This window comes from Grampus griseus (genome assembly GCF_964374135.1).
Source record: "Grampus griseus genome assembly, chromosome: 6".
Lineage (NCBI taxonomy): Eukaryota > Metazoa > Chordata > Mammalia > Artiodactyla > Delphinidae > Grampus > Grampus griseus.
Genome location: NC_139000.1, coordinates 6,834,277 through 6,847,200, shown reverse-complemented (window position 1 = coordinate 6,847,200; position 12,924 = coordinate 6,834,277).

The window sequence follows — 12,924 nt, the reverse complement described above, 5'->3', positions numbered from 1 at the left end:
GATGGGGTGGTGGGGAGAATGGGGGGCAGCCGTCTAGTTGGAAGACGGGGTGGTGGGGAGGATGGGGGGCAGCCGTCTAGTTGGAAGATGGGGTGGTGGGGAGAATGGGGGGCAGCCGTCTAGTTGGAAGATGGGGTGGTAGGGGGCTGCTTGCTCTGCAGACACAGCTTCTCTTTACTTGGGGTTCCTTGGTGGGGGCTGAGGCCCTCCCCACATCGGTCAGCGCCCCCTGTCACTGTTCCCTGCCACGTGCCTCTGGTCTCCCCGCTATCCCTCCCAGGGTGCCGGAGGAGACTATCTGTGAATGGCTGTGATGGAGTTAGGGGCCCTGCCCAGGAGAATCGGGAGGGAGGAGAGGAGGCTGGCTGGGCACCCAGCCTGGAGGCAGGGAGACGCTGCTCTGGCGGAGGGGGTGCTCACCGTGTCCACTGCTGTTCTGAGGCCAGCTGGCCAGCACAGGAGCTGGGTGTGCGGGGGACCTCCGAGAGGGCAGTTCTGAGGGCATGGGGACCGAGGCAGAGGTGCAGTGGGCTGCGCTGGGGAACCTGAGTGCAGCTGCAGGCTGAGGACCAGAGCCACGGGGGAAGGGGGTGCTGGAGAAGCTGGCTTGCGCTGGTTCATTCAACCAGCAAACATCACTGGAGCCCGCTCTGCTCCAAGCCCTGTGCCAGGTGCTGGGGTGCTACAGTGGGCAAGACAGACAACTCTCCCCGCTTCCCAGCGCTCCTCCTGGAGCCTGTTCCAGCATGACTTCTCCCTACGGAACGCTGGACATACCCTATGTGTCCAGCAGTGGGGGATTGTTGGAGACCGGATGGAGCAAGCATACAATGGGCCATCAGATGATGTGCTTATCCATTTATTCTTTTTTTTTTTTTTTAAGATTTTGGGGATAGGAGTTTATTAATTAATTAATTAATTTTTGCTGCATCGGATCTTCGTTTCTGTGCGAGGGCTATCTCTCGTTGTGGCAAGTGGGGGCCACTCTTCATCGCGGTGCGCGGGCCTCTCACTATCTCAGCCTCTCTTGTTGTGGAGCACAGGCCCCAGACGCGCAGGCTCAGTAGTTGTGGCTCACGGGCCTAGTTGCTCCGCGGCATGTGGGATCCTCCCAGACCAGGGCTCGAACCCGTGTCCCCTTCATTGGCAGGCGGATTCTTAACCACTGCGCCACCAGGGAAGCCCCATTTATTCTTTTGGAAGATGCTTATGACCAGTTATGAAGCAGGGAAGGCAGCTATAACAACTATGGGTAAAGTACAGCCCCTTTTTGTAAGAAATCGAAAATCTACATTTTTGATCGCTCCGTCTCTCTGTTTGTCCATCTACATGGACGGAGGAGCAGAAGGCTGTTTCTCTAGATAGTAATGTGCTTATCCCTGGGTGGTGGGGATGTGAGGGTTTTGGGGAAATCCGTATTGCTTTTTCTGCCTCCAAAAGATGGTTATGAAAATGTTAAACATTACTGAACCACAAAAGAAAAAGAAAAGGATTGTGGGTAAGTTTTAACTTTGCTTTTTGTTTTTCACATTTGATTTTTAAATCTTTCTATAGTGTCCACATATCATTTTTTAAAATTAAAAAAAATTTCCCCCTAAAGAGCATTGGAGTCCGGTGTACCTCTGGCAGAGAGGCAGGAGGGAGAGAAGCGGGAGGGGAGACTTGCTTAGATATACCAGGAGGCGGGAGGTGACTTCTAGCAGTCTTCCTGCGAGGGAGGAGGACAGGTAGGCTTCGGGGAGTAGAGCTCCTGGGGGACCTGTGATGAGGCCTCCTGCAGGCTGGACCCAGCGAGGTAGCTGGGATTCCTCTCAGAGCCTTTGGATGTGGAAAGTTGAGGTGAGTCAGTGGCTCCTTGGTGGGCACCTGCAGTATCCCAGCAGACATGGGTTGGGTCCAGAAACCAATCCCGGAGGTGAGGTGCACTTTCTCCTGCCTGTGACCTGGATTGGCGGTGGAGGTGGTCATAGTTATAAACCAAGGGACGAATGGGATGAATGGTTCCATTTTTCTCCACACTTTCAATACTGCAGAGGCTGGTTTCCCGAGTCCCAACAAAGGGGCAGAGCGCCGAATCGCCGTCCTCCACCGAGCAGGGGCCGTTGAAGCCACCATGTCCAGCACCAGGGAAGATGGGGACAGCACAAGGTCTCTAGCGAAAGGGATAGTGGAGAGGACCCGGGAACCAGGCAGGCCTGTGTGACCTTGGACAAGGGTCTTCACCTCTCTGAACCTCTCAGTTCTCTTATTTGTGCGTGTGGATGGCAGTCCAGAGCCAGGATGCTGAGGTAGGGCGTCAACAGTGCCTGGCACGAAGTCGGCTCCCCAGGCGTAGAAGGAAGCGGGAGGTGCATCCCCTCCCACAGGGCATCCAGCTGTGTCCCTGGCCGGTCTCAATCCGCTGCCACTGCTCCAGGACACTTGGCACCCTCTCCAGCTGGATTTTGGCTGACCTCTAGCCAGATCTCTTGCGTGTGGACACAGCCCTTTTCCCTCCTTATTTGCTTGGGACTAGATGGGGCTTTTCAGAAGGGACAGCGCGAAGGCAAGCAGAGTGCAGGCACTCCATCCCCAGATAACTAGAGTCCAGCCCTGGGAGGGGGGCCGCAGGTGGACCAGACTGCCCAGACCTCCACCTGCAGACATTCAGGATGGGCTGCTCCCTGAGCAGACCCTTCTGCACTGGATGGTACAAGAGGGCCTGCGGGGGGGCGATGGGCACCGTAGAGGATGGGAGGGGGGTGGGGAGTCTTCCCTGCGGGTGGGACCAGGGCCCCTGGCAGCGAGAACTCCTGGAAAGGCTCTGAGGTGCAGCTAGGGCGTGACTGTCCCACTGCTGGCTGCCGACTCCAGGCCTGACCTCCAGCCTGGAACACACTGGCCTGGTGAGTCCTCCTGGATGACCGAGCTCCTATAGGGGCTGCTCCCGCCCCACTCTATCCACGTTCCTGGCCCCCCATTTCCTCATTTGCCACTGCTGCTCCAGGCCCCAGAAGCCACATGCACCCTGACCACTGGAGGTGTCCTCATGGACCCTGGAGCTGGTGGCTCCTGAGGTCAGCCTGTATGTCTGACCCTGGGTGAAAGTGCCTAAAAGCATGTCTCACCTCATCCTCAACGTGGGCCAACTATGTACCCATTTCTCAGAGGAGGAAACTGAGGCTCAGGTGGGTCAAGGCACTGGCTGGACAGGGGAGGTGTTGGGTCTCTTTCCTGTCAAAGCTCATGCTCCTCTAGCCTCTCCCCGGGGCCCGAACTGAAGCCTCAGGTGACCTGAGAGCCCTCCTCTTCCTGCTTTTCACAGCCCATCTCTCCAGGATTGGCCCTGTCTGAGAGGCATCTTCTCCCAGAGCCCCATTTCTGGAGGCAGGGCTGGTTCACACAAAGACAAAGAAGCAGGATAGCAAGGCCGGTAATGACAATTCTGGCAGATAGCCATGTGTCAGCCTGCAAGATGTGCTTTACACGTGCCTTCGTGGAGTCCCCACAGCGAGCCAGGAAACTGGCGTCACTTTCACATTTTAGGGACAATGAAACTGGGGCTTGGAGGATTTTAGTGACGGCCCAAGGTTTCTAGCTCCTCCTGTGGAGTCAGGGCGGAACCAGGCTTCTCTGATATGGGTCCTATGTTGGTCAGCAGGACGAGACACTTCCAGCTGGGCAGGAGGAAGACGTCTCTACAGCAGTGGAAATTGCTTATGGCCCCGTGGCTCCTGGTTCTGCCCCCAGGCCCAGGCAGCCCCTCTCAGTGGACAGCACCCATCTGGCCCCCAATACAGGCATTAGCCTGTCTTTCTTCCATTCCCCGAATCCAGCCCATGAGCAGGTCTAACTGGGTCCATCCAATGTATTACCTGAATCTGTCCACTTCTCCCTGGACTGCCCTGCAGCCACCTTGGTCTCAGCCCCTGTCAGCTCTCATCAGACCCCTGAGGCAGCCTCCTCTCTGGTTTCCTGACTCCACTCTACCCCCTGAGCCCAGCTTCCACGCTGAGCCAATCAAAGGGGAGTCCCATCATATTCCACCAGTGGCTTCTCACTGCCAACAGAAAAGCCCACTGTATGATCTGACCCCTGTGACCCTTTCCACTCTCCTCCCACTTCCTGCGCTCCCTCCCTGGCTGTCTAAGGTGCCAAGCTCACTCCTGCCCTAGGAGTTCCCTCTCCTGGGAAGCTGCTGTTCCCTCTGCTTGGACTGCCTGGGCCCCAGGTTGAGCAGTGGCTCTGTCTGGTTGTTTAGGGCTCAGCTCAGATGCTGCCACCTCCCAGGGGCCCTCCCTGTTTTCTCTGAGTTGCAGAGGGAGCCTCAGCCACGCCAGCTGTTCTCCGTCCTGACGTAGGTCCTCTGTTCTAATTGCCTTCATGACACTCATCACGATCTGAAATTTTGTTGTCTGTGGACTTGTTTGCCTGGTTCTCATTTTCTCTCTCAGTAGATTGTGAGCTTCCTGAGGGCAGGGAGCAGGTTCATGGTGGTCACCGCCGAATCTCCAGTGCCTGCAACAGTGGCTGCCCCAGAGTATGTAGGTGCCCAGTAATTCCTTGTTGAGCGAATGAATGAATAAAACGCCCTGTCCCTGGAGTTGTTCCAGAAAAAGCTGAACTGCATGTGCTGGACGGGAGCCTTGGGTGCCAAGTTGTCCTTCCCCTGGGTCCAGTGAAGAAGCTCTGCGGCCCCATGGAGGGTCAGGCTGGCAGGACAAGTTACCAGGGTCCCGAGATCTGAGGAGTCATGGTTCTGTGGTTCATTCAGAGAACAGCAGGGCAGCACTCTTGATGGGAGCAGGATAGACCATGTGAACCTGGGTAGGCTGGGTCTGTGGGAGATCCCCAAGGGTGGAGAGGCAGGGCAGCAAGGAGAGGGATGGAGTGGGAGTGGTCCTGCTTTGGATAACGTACAGATGCCCCCTGACATAGGAGGGGAAGGTCCAAGTGTTCATCCAGGCACTCAGGGCCCTCCCTGAAACAGGTGAGCCCCCTTACTGGCCTCCTTTCCGCATCTGAGGCCTCCCCCTCGGGTCTCCTCTGCTTCATTGATGGGGGCCAGCACTTATTCATACCATCTTTCCAGCACCTCCCTGACCCAGAGGAAGTGGGTCCATTCAGCCAACAGAAGTTTATGGAGTGGGGCTTCCCTGATGGCGCAGTGGTTGGGAATCTGCTTGCCAATGCAGGGAACACGGGTTCGAGCCCTGGTCCGGGAAGATCCCACATGCCACGGAGCAACTAAGCCCGTGTGCCACAACTACTGAGCCTGCGCTCCAGAGCCCGCGAGCCACAACCACTGAGACCGCGAGCCACAACTCCTGAAGCCTGGAGCCGGTGCTCCGCAACAAGAGAAGCCACCCCAATGAGAAGCCTGCACACCACAACAAAGAATAGCCCCCGCTCGCCGCAACTAGAGAAAGCCTGTGCACAGCAACAAAGACCCAACGCAACCAAAAACAAATAAATAAAACAATTTTAAAAAAAAAAGAGGGGCTTCCCTGGTGGCGCCGTGGTTGGGAGTCCGCCTGCCGATGCAGGGGACACGGGTTCGTGCCCCGGTCCGGGAAGATCCCACATGCCGCGGAGCGGCTGGGCCCGTGAGCCATGGCCGCTGAGCCTGCGTGTCCGGAGCCTGTGCTCCGCAGCGGGAGGGGCCGCAGCAGTGAGAGGCCCGCGTACCGCAAAAAAAAAAAAAAAAAGAAGTTTATTGAGCACCTACTGTGTCCAGGAGCTGGGGGCAGAGCAGTAGGGTGATGACTTCCTGCCCTGTGTTTACAGTGTAGTGAGGAAGAGGGACAAATGGACAAATAAACCTAGAGTAAGACATCAGGCAGTGATAAAGGCTATGAAAAAAATAAGGGAGAATGCGATAGAGGGGTATTATCTTAGAGAGGTAGTCAGGGCGACATGTGAGCAAGGGTCAGCCACGGAAAGAGCTGTGAGAACATGCCCGCAGAGGGAATAGCACATGCTAAGCCCCTGAGGTGGGCACAGCCTTGGCAGGTAGGAGGACAAGGCGGAGGCTGGAGGGCACTGAGTGATGGGGAGGCGGGAGATGAGTGGAAAGGCAACCAGGCTGGGTGGTGCAGAGCCGTGTGGGCCATAGAAGGACTGTACTTTGTTCCGAGCAGGCCAGCAGCCGTGGTGTGCAGGAGTCCCGCCAGCATCCTTGCGAGAGCTGGCTGTGCACGTCTCTTTCCCACTCTGTGCTCGGTGATATCACATTGGTAGCTTGGAATCGCCAAGGTGGGGAGTATTTGTACCACAGGGATCGGCAAGTTCTATGGATGAACTCTGCCCCCCGCCCCAACTGGTTTTAAATATTTACAGTACTGGGAAGTTTTGTTTTTGTTTTTTTTGGCCACACCACACGGCGTGCAGGATCTTAGTTCCCCGACCAGGGAGCGAACCCGTGCCCCCCGCAGTGGAAGCGTGGTCTTAACCACTGGACCGCCAGGGAAGTCCCACTACTGGGAAGCTTTGAGTTGGGGTGGGCTATGACCTGCCATAAACATTTTCAAATGTCAGAGGATGGGGAGAAGGCGAGTGGATGGTAGGAGAGTGAGAGCAACAGTAGGAAGCCTGGGGACTTCCCTGCTGGTCCAGTGGGTAAGGCTCCACGCTCCCAATGCAGGGGGCGCAGGTTCGATCCCTGGTCAGGGAACTAGATCCTGTCTGCCACAACGAAGATCCTGTGTGCTGCAACGAAGACCTGGCACAGCGAAAATAAATAAATAAAAATAAATAATAGAAACAAAAACTAGGAAGCCCAGTTAGCAGGTTAGTGCAGTGATCCAGGTGAACGACGGTGTGTCTGGACCAGGAGAGCAAAAGCAATTGTGGTGAGAAGAGGGTGTGCTGTGAATCTCTTCTGAGGGGGAGCTGCCAGGATTTGCTGATGGACTGGATTCGGGTCTCTGAGAAAAGAAGGAGCCCAGATGTTCTGAGGTTTTTGGTCTGCACAGCTTACTGGATGATGGTGTCACTGATGGAATGGGAAAAACTGGGGGTGGGGAGGAAGCAGGGGTTAGGGGTGGTTCTCAGGGGGTTTGGGTTCAGACAGGTGAGCTCTGAGATGCTGGTACCCCAAGAGGACAGGTCATGCAGGGCTGGGACCCCTGAACTACATTCAGCGTAGAGGTCCCAGATGGAGATGCAGTTGTCAGCAAGATGATGGGTCTGCATGAGTTTTGCTGGGAGGAGGTGACGGGAAGGGAGAAGGGGACCAAGGTCTGAGCCCAGAGTCTCCCTGCATTTAGAGGAAGGGGAGGAGGGCCCCGCAAAGGAGACTGAGGAGGTACGAGCCAGGAGAATAGAACTAAATTGCTCTCTGCCCAGCTGATACTTTTGTTTTTTACACTAAGCATGAGGGGTGTGTAAAGGAAGGATATCAGGGGTTGGTGGCTGTGCAGCCCTCATTCCTCTGGGAATAGAATCCCTCTTCCCTATGGAGAACCCATCAAAAGGGGCTGAAGTGGGCTGACCAATCCCCTAGTCTTAGGGATGACACATGCCCAGACCTGGCCAATCAGAGGGCTCCTGCCTCCCAATCTGCTAAGACTAGTTCAGGGATGAGCACATGACCCAAGCTGTGCCAATGAGTGGCATCGCTGATATTTCCTGTTGGAGCTATGGGAAGATGCCACTTCTGCCAGGGTTGCTAAGCTGGGAAAATGTTATCCTGGGGATGCTAGTGGCAGGGCCAGCTGTGTAATTGTGGGCCCAGTGCAAAATGGAAATGCAGGGCCCCCTGCTCAAAAAGCAGGAAAAAGTGCCACTAATGGTGCCTAGAACGCGTTTCCTTCCTTCCGCAGGCTCTCAACTTGTCATGGTGTTTTTTGTCTGCTGTTTAATGTCATTCTAAGTAAGGAAAAATAAACATTTTAACTGATTAACATGAATTTTACCATTCATCTCTATGCTGTGCAATAGCATAGTTTAAAATGCAAATATTAGAGTATTTAATTCGTGTAACACGAATTACACGATTTGTATTTTGTGGCTTGCCCCTGAGGGTGCCTTGAGCTGGTCAGAAAAGACAAGTAGAAACAAGACTCAGGAAGGTTATAGGAGGAGCAGCTGGCTGAGGGGATATTCCAGAACCTCCCAGGCACCCCTCCACCCTGCCGTGCATGCCCACGTGCGTGTTCCCTCCCTCCCTTGGGCCTGACAGTTGCTGAATTACCCCTTCCACCAACCACCAGACTGATGTCCTGAGTCCTGGCGCCGGGCTGGGACCTAGGCACCTCCCCTTCCCACAAGCCCCGCTTCAACCTCCAACAGAGGGGTAACTCCCAAGGATCTCAGTACCCAGAGAGAGGGTAGGTAAGAGGCTCGCCCCCTCCTGCACATGGTCTCTGGTTGGCCAACCCAGGGCAACGAGGGCGGCCACCACGCCCTGCAATGCTGCTGGGCATGTAGCCTGACCCCAACCCTCCCTAAGCCTGTGCCCAGGGTAGAGGGCAGCAGTGGTCACGCGGAGGGGGGATGCCAGGCAGGCCTGGGTGTCAGAGTGGGGGACAGAGGACCTGTCCCAGGGAGGCAGGGAGGCAGGACGGCATGTGAGTTGAAAGTCTAAGCCCGCAGCGCATGCGCCATCGTCCCATCAGACTTCACTTCCAAAACACAGATTCAAAGTCAAAACGATTATGGATTTCAAGACGGCATAAATGTTAAGCCCCATTAAGACAGCAGAGCGTTAAACCCCAGGCGTGGAGTCTTTTGAACGCGTGGCCCTGGGTACTGGCCGTGTGCCCATGAAGCTGGCCCTGGCTGGTGGCCACCTTGCTCACGCCCCAGAGAAAACCTAAGAGGAGGCCAAGGAGAGACAGGAAATGCCAAAAGACAGTGAGCGAGCCCTGTGGACATCATGTGAGCCTCTGGGTCCAGCTGTGCCTGGAGCTAAAACACCATGGACTTCCCAGTTCCAGAGCCAATTAAACTCTTCTTCGCTTAAGCCAGCTTGGGTTGAGTTTCTGAGGTGTGAATAATGCGGGACCTGCCGAGGTGAGGATGCAGGCCTGGGAATCTGGAGACCTGGATTCCTTTCCTGGCTGAAGGAGTTTTGGAACTGTCTGCCCATCCAAAGTGTCTGTGGGTCACTCAGAGATCTGACTGCCCCCCCACCACACACACACATGGACTTGTTCTGTTCTCGGCCAGGTCCGTTATCTGCGTTAGACCTCCGGTTCTTTGTCCCAACAAAGGGTAGCTTTATTCCTCAGCCTTCCAGCGTTCCTCAGGCTGGCTGATGTGGGTGTCAAAGGAGACCCTCACGTCCCACCCCGGGGTGGGGGATGTATGTGTGTGTGTGGCTTGGAGGGTGGCTGGGAGCCAGGGAAGGAAAGTGAGGAAGGTGTGTAGGAGTGTTCAACAAATGTCAGAAAATGACTGGAATGGGGGGCAGAGTGGGGCTTGGAAAGGAGTTAGAGACCCAGGGGGCTGATTGGGGGAGGGTAGGTGAATCACCTCTCGCCCCCTGTTTCTCCTTTAACCCACTCCTTGGACAGGACAAACGGTCCATTCATTCATGCGTGCGTCCATCACTTCGTTCATTCCATCGCCAAGCCTGTGTCCTGAATGAAACTGTTAAACACGCACGGGGCAAATGTTGACTGTGAGGCATAGCCAGGCCTTGAAGATACCCAGACGCCTTGTTGGAGATGAACCTTGAAAACACGATCGCGAATTTATGGAAAGACACAAAAAATCCAACAGAGTTTACAGGACACTTCTGCTCTCCTTCTCCAGCCCCAGAGTGAAAAGAACTTGATAGGGTCCCTCTGGAAAAAGGTGCATCTTCTCCCTTCTTAGGTCATCAATTTTGTTCAACAGGAGAGAGTCAGTAGAATAACTGTCCTGCATTTTGCAGGGAAAATGTATCATCCGAGCAGAGCTGACCAGTGATGATATCGCAGCTCTTGTTTATTGAGCACCTACTGTGTGCCAGGCGCGGTGCTGGAGAAGGCTCGCTGCATAGGCGGGTACTCACAAGCATCCTCATTGTGCACAACAGGGTTTGGAGGCTTGGAAAGGGGAAGTGAAGTGCCTAGTGTTGCCTAGGAAGTGGCAGCCCTCGGTTTGTAATCAGGTCTGTGTGGCTCTGGAGTTTGGAAGGACAAAGCCCTGGCTTCGGACAGGCGCCCCGTGGGGATGTGACCCTGGGAAGCCCTCTGGCGCCTGGCCTCTGCATGCTGGTCCACACTCACTCATCTGATATTAACAACTTCCAGGGAGGGGATGTTGCACAAGGAACCCATATACAGCCCTAGGTCCACCCGCTCACCCTCCCTCTTTGCTGAGGGTCCCTTGGATGGGTGTGTCCTTGGGGCTCAGTCCATTGGAAGGAGGGACAAAGCTCGGCTTGGCCTGGAGCCTCAGCCGAAACTGGTTGGGGCAGCTGCTCCAGACTGTTGTTACGCTGGTTTATTCCCTCCCTCTGCCCCCACCAGTCACCCCCGCCGCCACCCCACTGACCTGGGGGAAAGAAGGAAGTTCCTGTAACACCAAGAATCACTACCATCTCCTGAGTGCTTGCTGTGTGCCGGGCACTTCGTGAAGTCCCTTCATCGGTGGTAACTGAATCCTCCCGTCCCTGCCTTCTTTTTTTTTTTTTTTTTTGCGGTACGCGGGCCTCTCACTGTTGTGGCCTCTCCCGTTGCGGAGCACAGGCTCTGGACGTGCAGGCTCAGCGGCCATGGCTCACGGGCCCAGCCGCTCCGTGGCATGTGGGATCTTCCCGGACCGGGGCACGAACCCGTGTCCCCTGCATTGGCAGGCAGACTCTCAACCACTGCGCCACCAGGGAAGCCCTGTTTCCTTTTTGGTCCCATCTCCTGCCACTCTCCCCATTACCCTCTCCCTCTTGGGAGCCTTCTTCCAGTTCCAACACGCCAATGAGTTCCTGTGTTTACTCTTTGCACTTCCTGTTCCTTCTGCCTGGAATGCTCTTCCATCATTGTTCTTCCAGCTAGTATGGTAGAGATTTCTAGGGCCCACCCATCTGCTTCCCAGACTGCCAGGGGCACTGCGCCTCCCAGGCCCCTTGCAGTTAGGCGGGGTCATGGGACTAATTCAGCCAATGCGCTGTGAGTATAAGTGAGGCGACTCGCTTCCATCGCAGAATAACCTAACTCCTGAATCGCCGAGTCACTGCATGGGGGAAAGCATCCTGGGAGAGCTGTCCGATTTAGTTGGACTTTGCATGGTCAAGAAATGAATCTTTGTTGTGTTAAACTGCTGAGATTTGGGGATGAATTTGTTACCGCAGCAGAGCTTATCCTACACTGACTAATACAACTGACCTATTTAGATCTCAGCTCATATATCGCCTCCTCTGATCATCAAAGTTATAATGGTACCACCAGCTCCTCATCGGTCTTCTCTAGCCCTGTTTTATTTTCCCACCACACTTATCTCACTGTTCAGTGGTTCACTTGCTTGTTGTCTGTCTCTCTACTAGAATGTAAGCTCCATGAGGGCAGGGCCCTTGTCTGTCTTGTTCATGCTGCGTCCTTGGTGCCTAGCACAGTGCCTGGCATATATAGGTACTCAATATATATTTGAATGAATGGGTGAATGGATGCATTTCTTGAATGAGTCAGTGACGTAGGCAGATGACCATGCTCATGGGTGGGTGTGGAGTCTGATATTGCCACTGGCAGTTTCCTAACTGATTAGACACAAGCCTCAGATCATCAGAAGGCTGGAAGCAGTGGTTCCTTTTTCTACTTTTGGAGCATCAAGACTGGGTTAGGACCTTACTTCTTTCCTCCTGCTCTATCTCCTCAGATGAGGGAACCTGGGCCTGCTAGGAAAGCAAGTCATCCCAGGTCCCAAGGCGAGCCTGTGACCCAGAGGCAGAACCTGCCCCTGGGTCTCCAGACTCCTGGTCCAGAGCCCTTTCTGCCGAGCTTTGCCACTTCGTCTTTAGTTTCAGCTTAAGTTCCTAAAGACATTTCCCAAGCACTTTTGCCTCTTAGTACCCACCTGGCCAGGTAATCTAGCAACTCTGAGCAAAACATTCTGTGATGATTGATGGGAAGGACTGGGCGGGGCTGGGACAGGGGTCAGAGGTGAGAACAAGCAAAGCGCCCTCCAGGATGTGTCCTCAATGTTTGTCCTTTTTTCTCACAGTCTCTTAACAGAGACAGAGGGCAGGAGGCTGACTCCTGGTGAGCCACGGCTTTTTGGTTGAGTGCTCTGTTCTCAGGGGTTGAGCCTGCCCCAGACAGGGTGCATATCACTGCTCCCCTCTCTCTGCTCTGTAGCAGGCTACATCGACGATAGCACCTGTCACATCACAGTTTTCTCTGAAAAATATAGTGTTAATTTTTTCTTCTAAATATAAAAGTGATACATGATCATTGTAGAAAACTTGGAAAACATAGAAATGTGCATATGATAAAACAAAGGTCATCTATATTCCCTCCACCTTTCAACCGTTTCAACGTTTTCCAGCTTCTATTCCGTCTGTTTTATCTGCACATGTGAATCGATAATGTTACCTGTACCCCAGATGTCCCTAGGTCCTGCCAGCTGGGGGTGTACAGGTGGGCATGTTAATTTCGGCATGTCCCTCTCCATCCCTCTGGCCAGCACCTTGGCCTCCCCTCACAGCCTTTTCAGTTAGGTCTGGGAGTGCCTGGGGGAGCCACATATGAGCTCCAGCCAAGTTCCTCCATTTCGGCCTCCTTGTGGGTACCCAATGCCCTAGTTCCCCGAGGGTGGCTTCTGTTGCTGCCCCTGTCCTGGGGCCTGCAGCTTCCCTTCCCCTGGTGATTCCTGAGTGGCAACGCTGGGAGGCATCAGATGGCCCTGGAGCCTCATTATCCTGTTAAGGAGCAAGGGAATGTATCTTTTCCAGAGCTGTGTTGGCTGTACTTAATCACCCAGGCCCTGAAGCAATCATGCCTGTGTCCTGGGTTTCCCCATGTC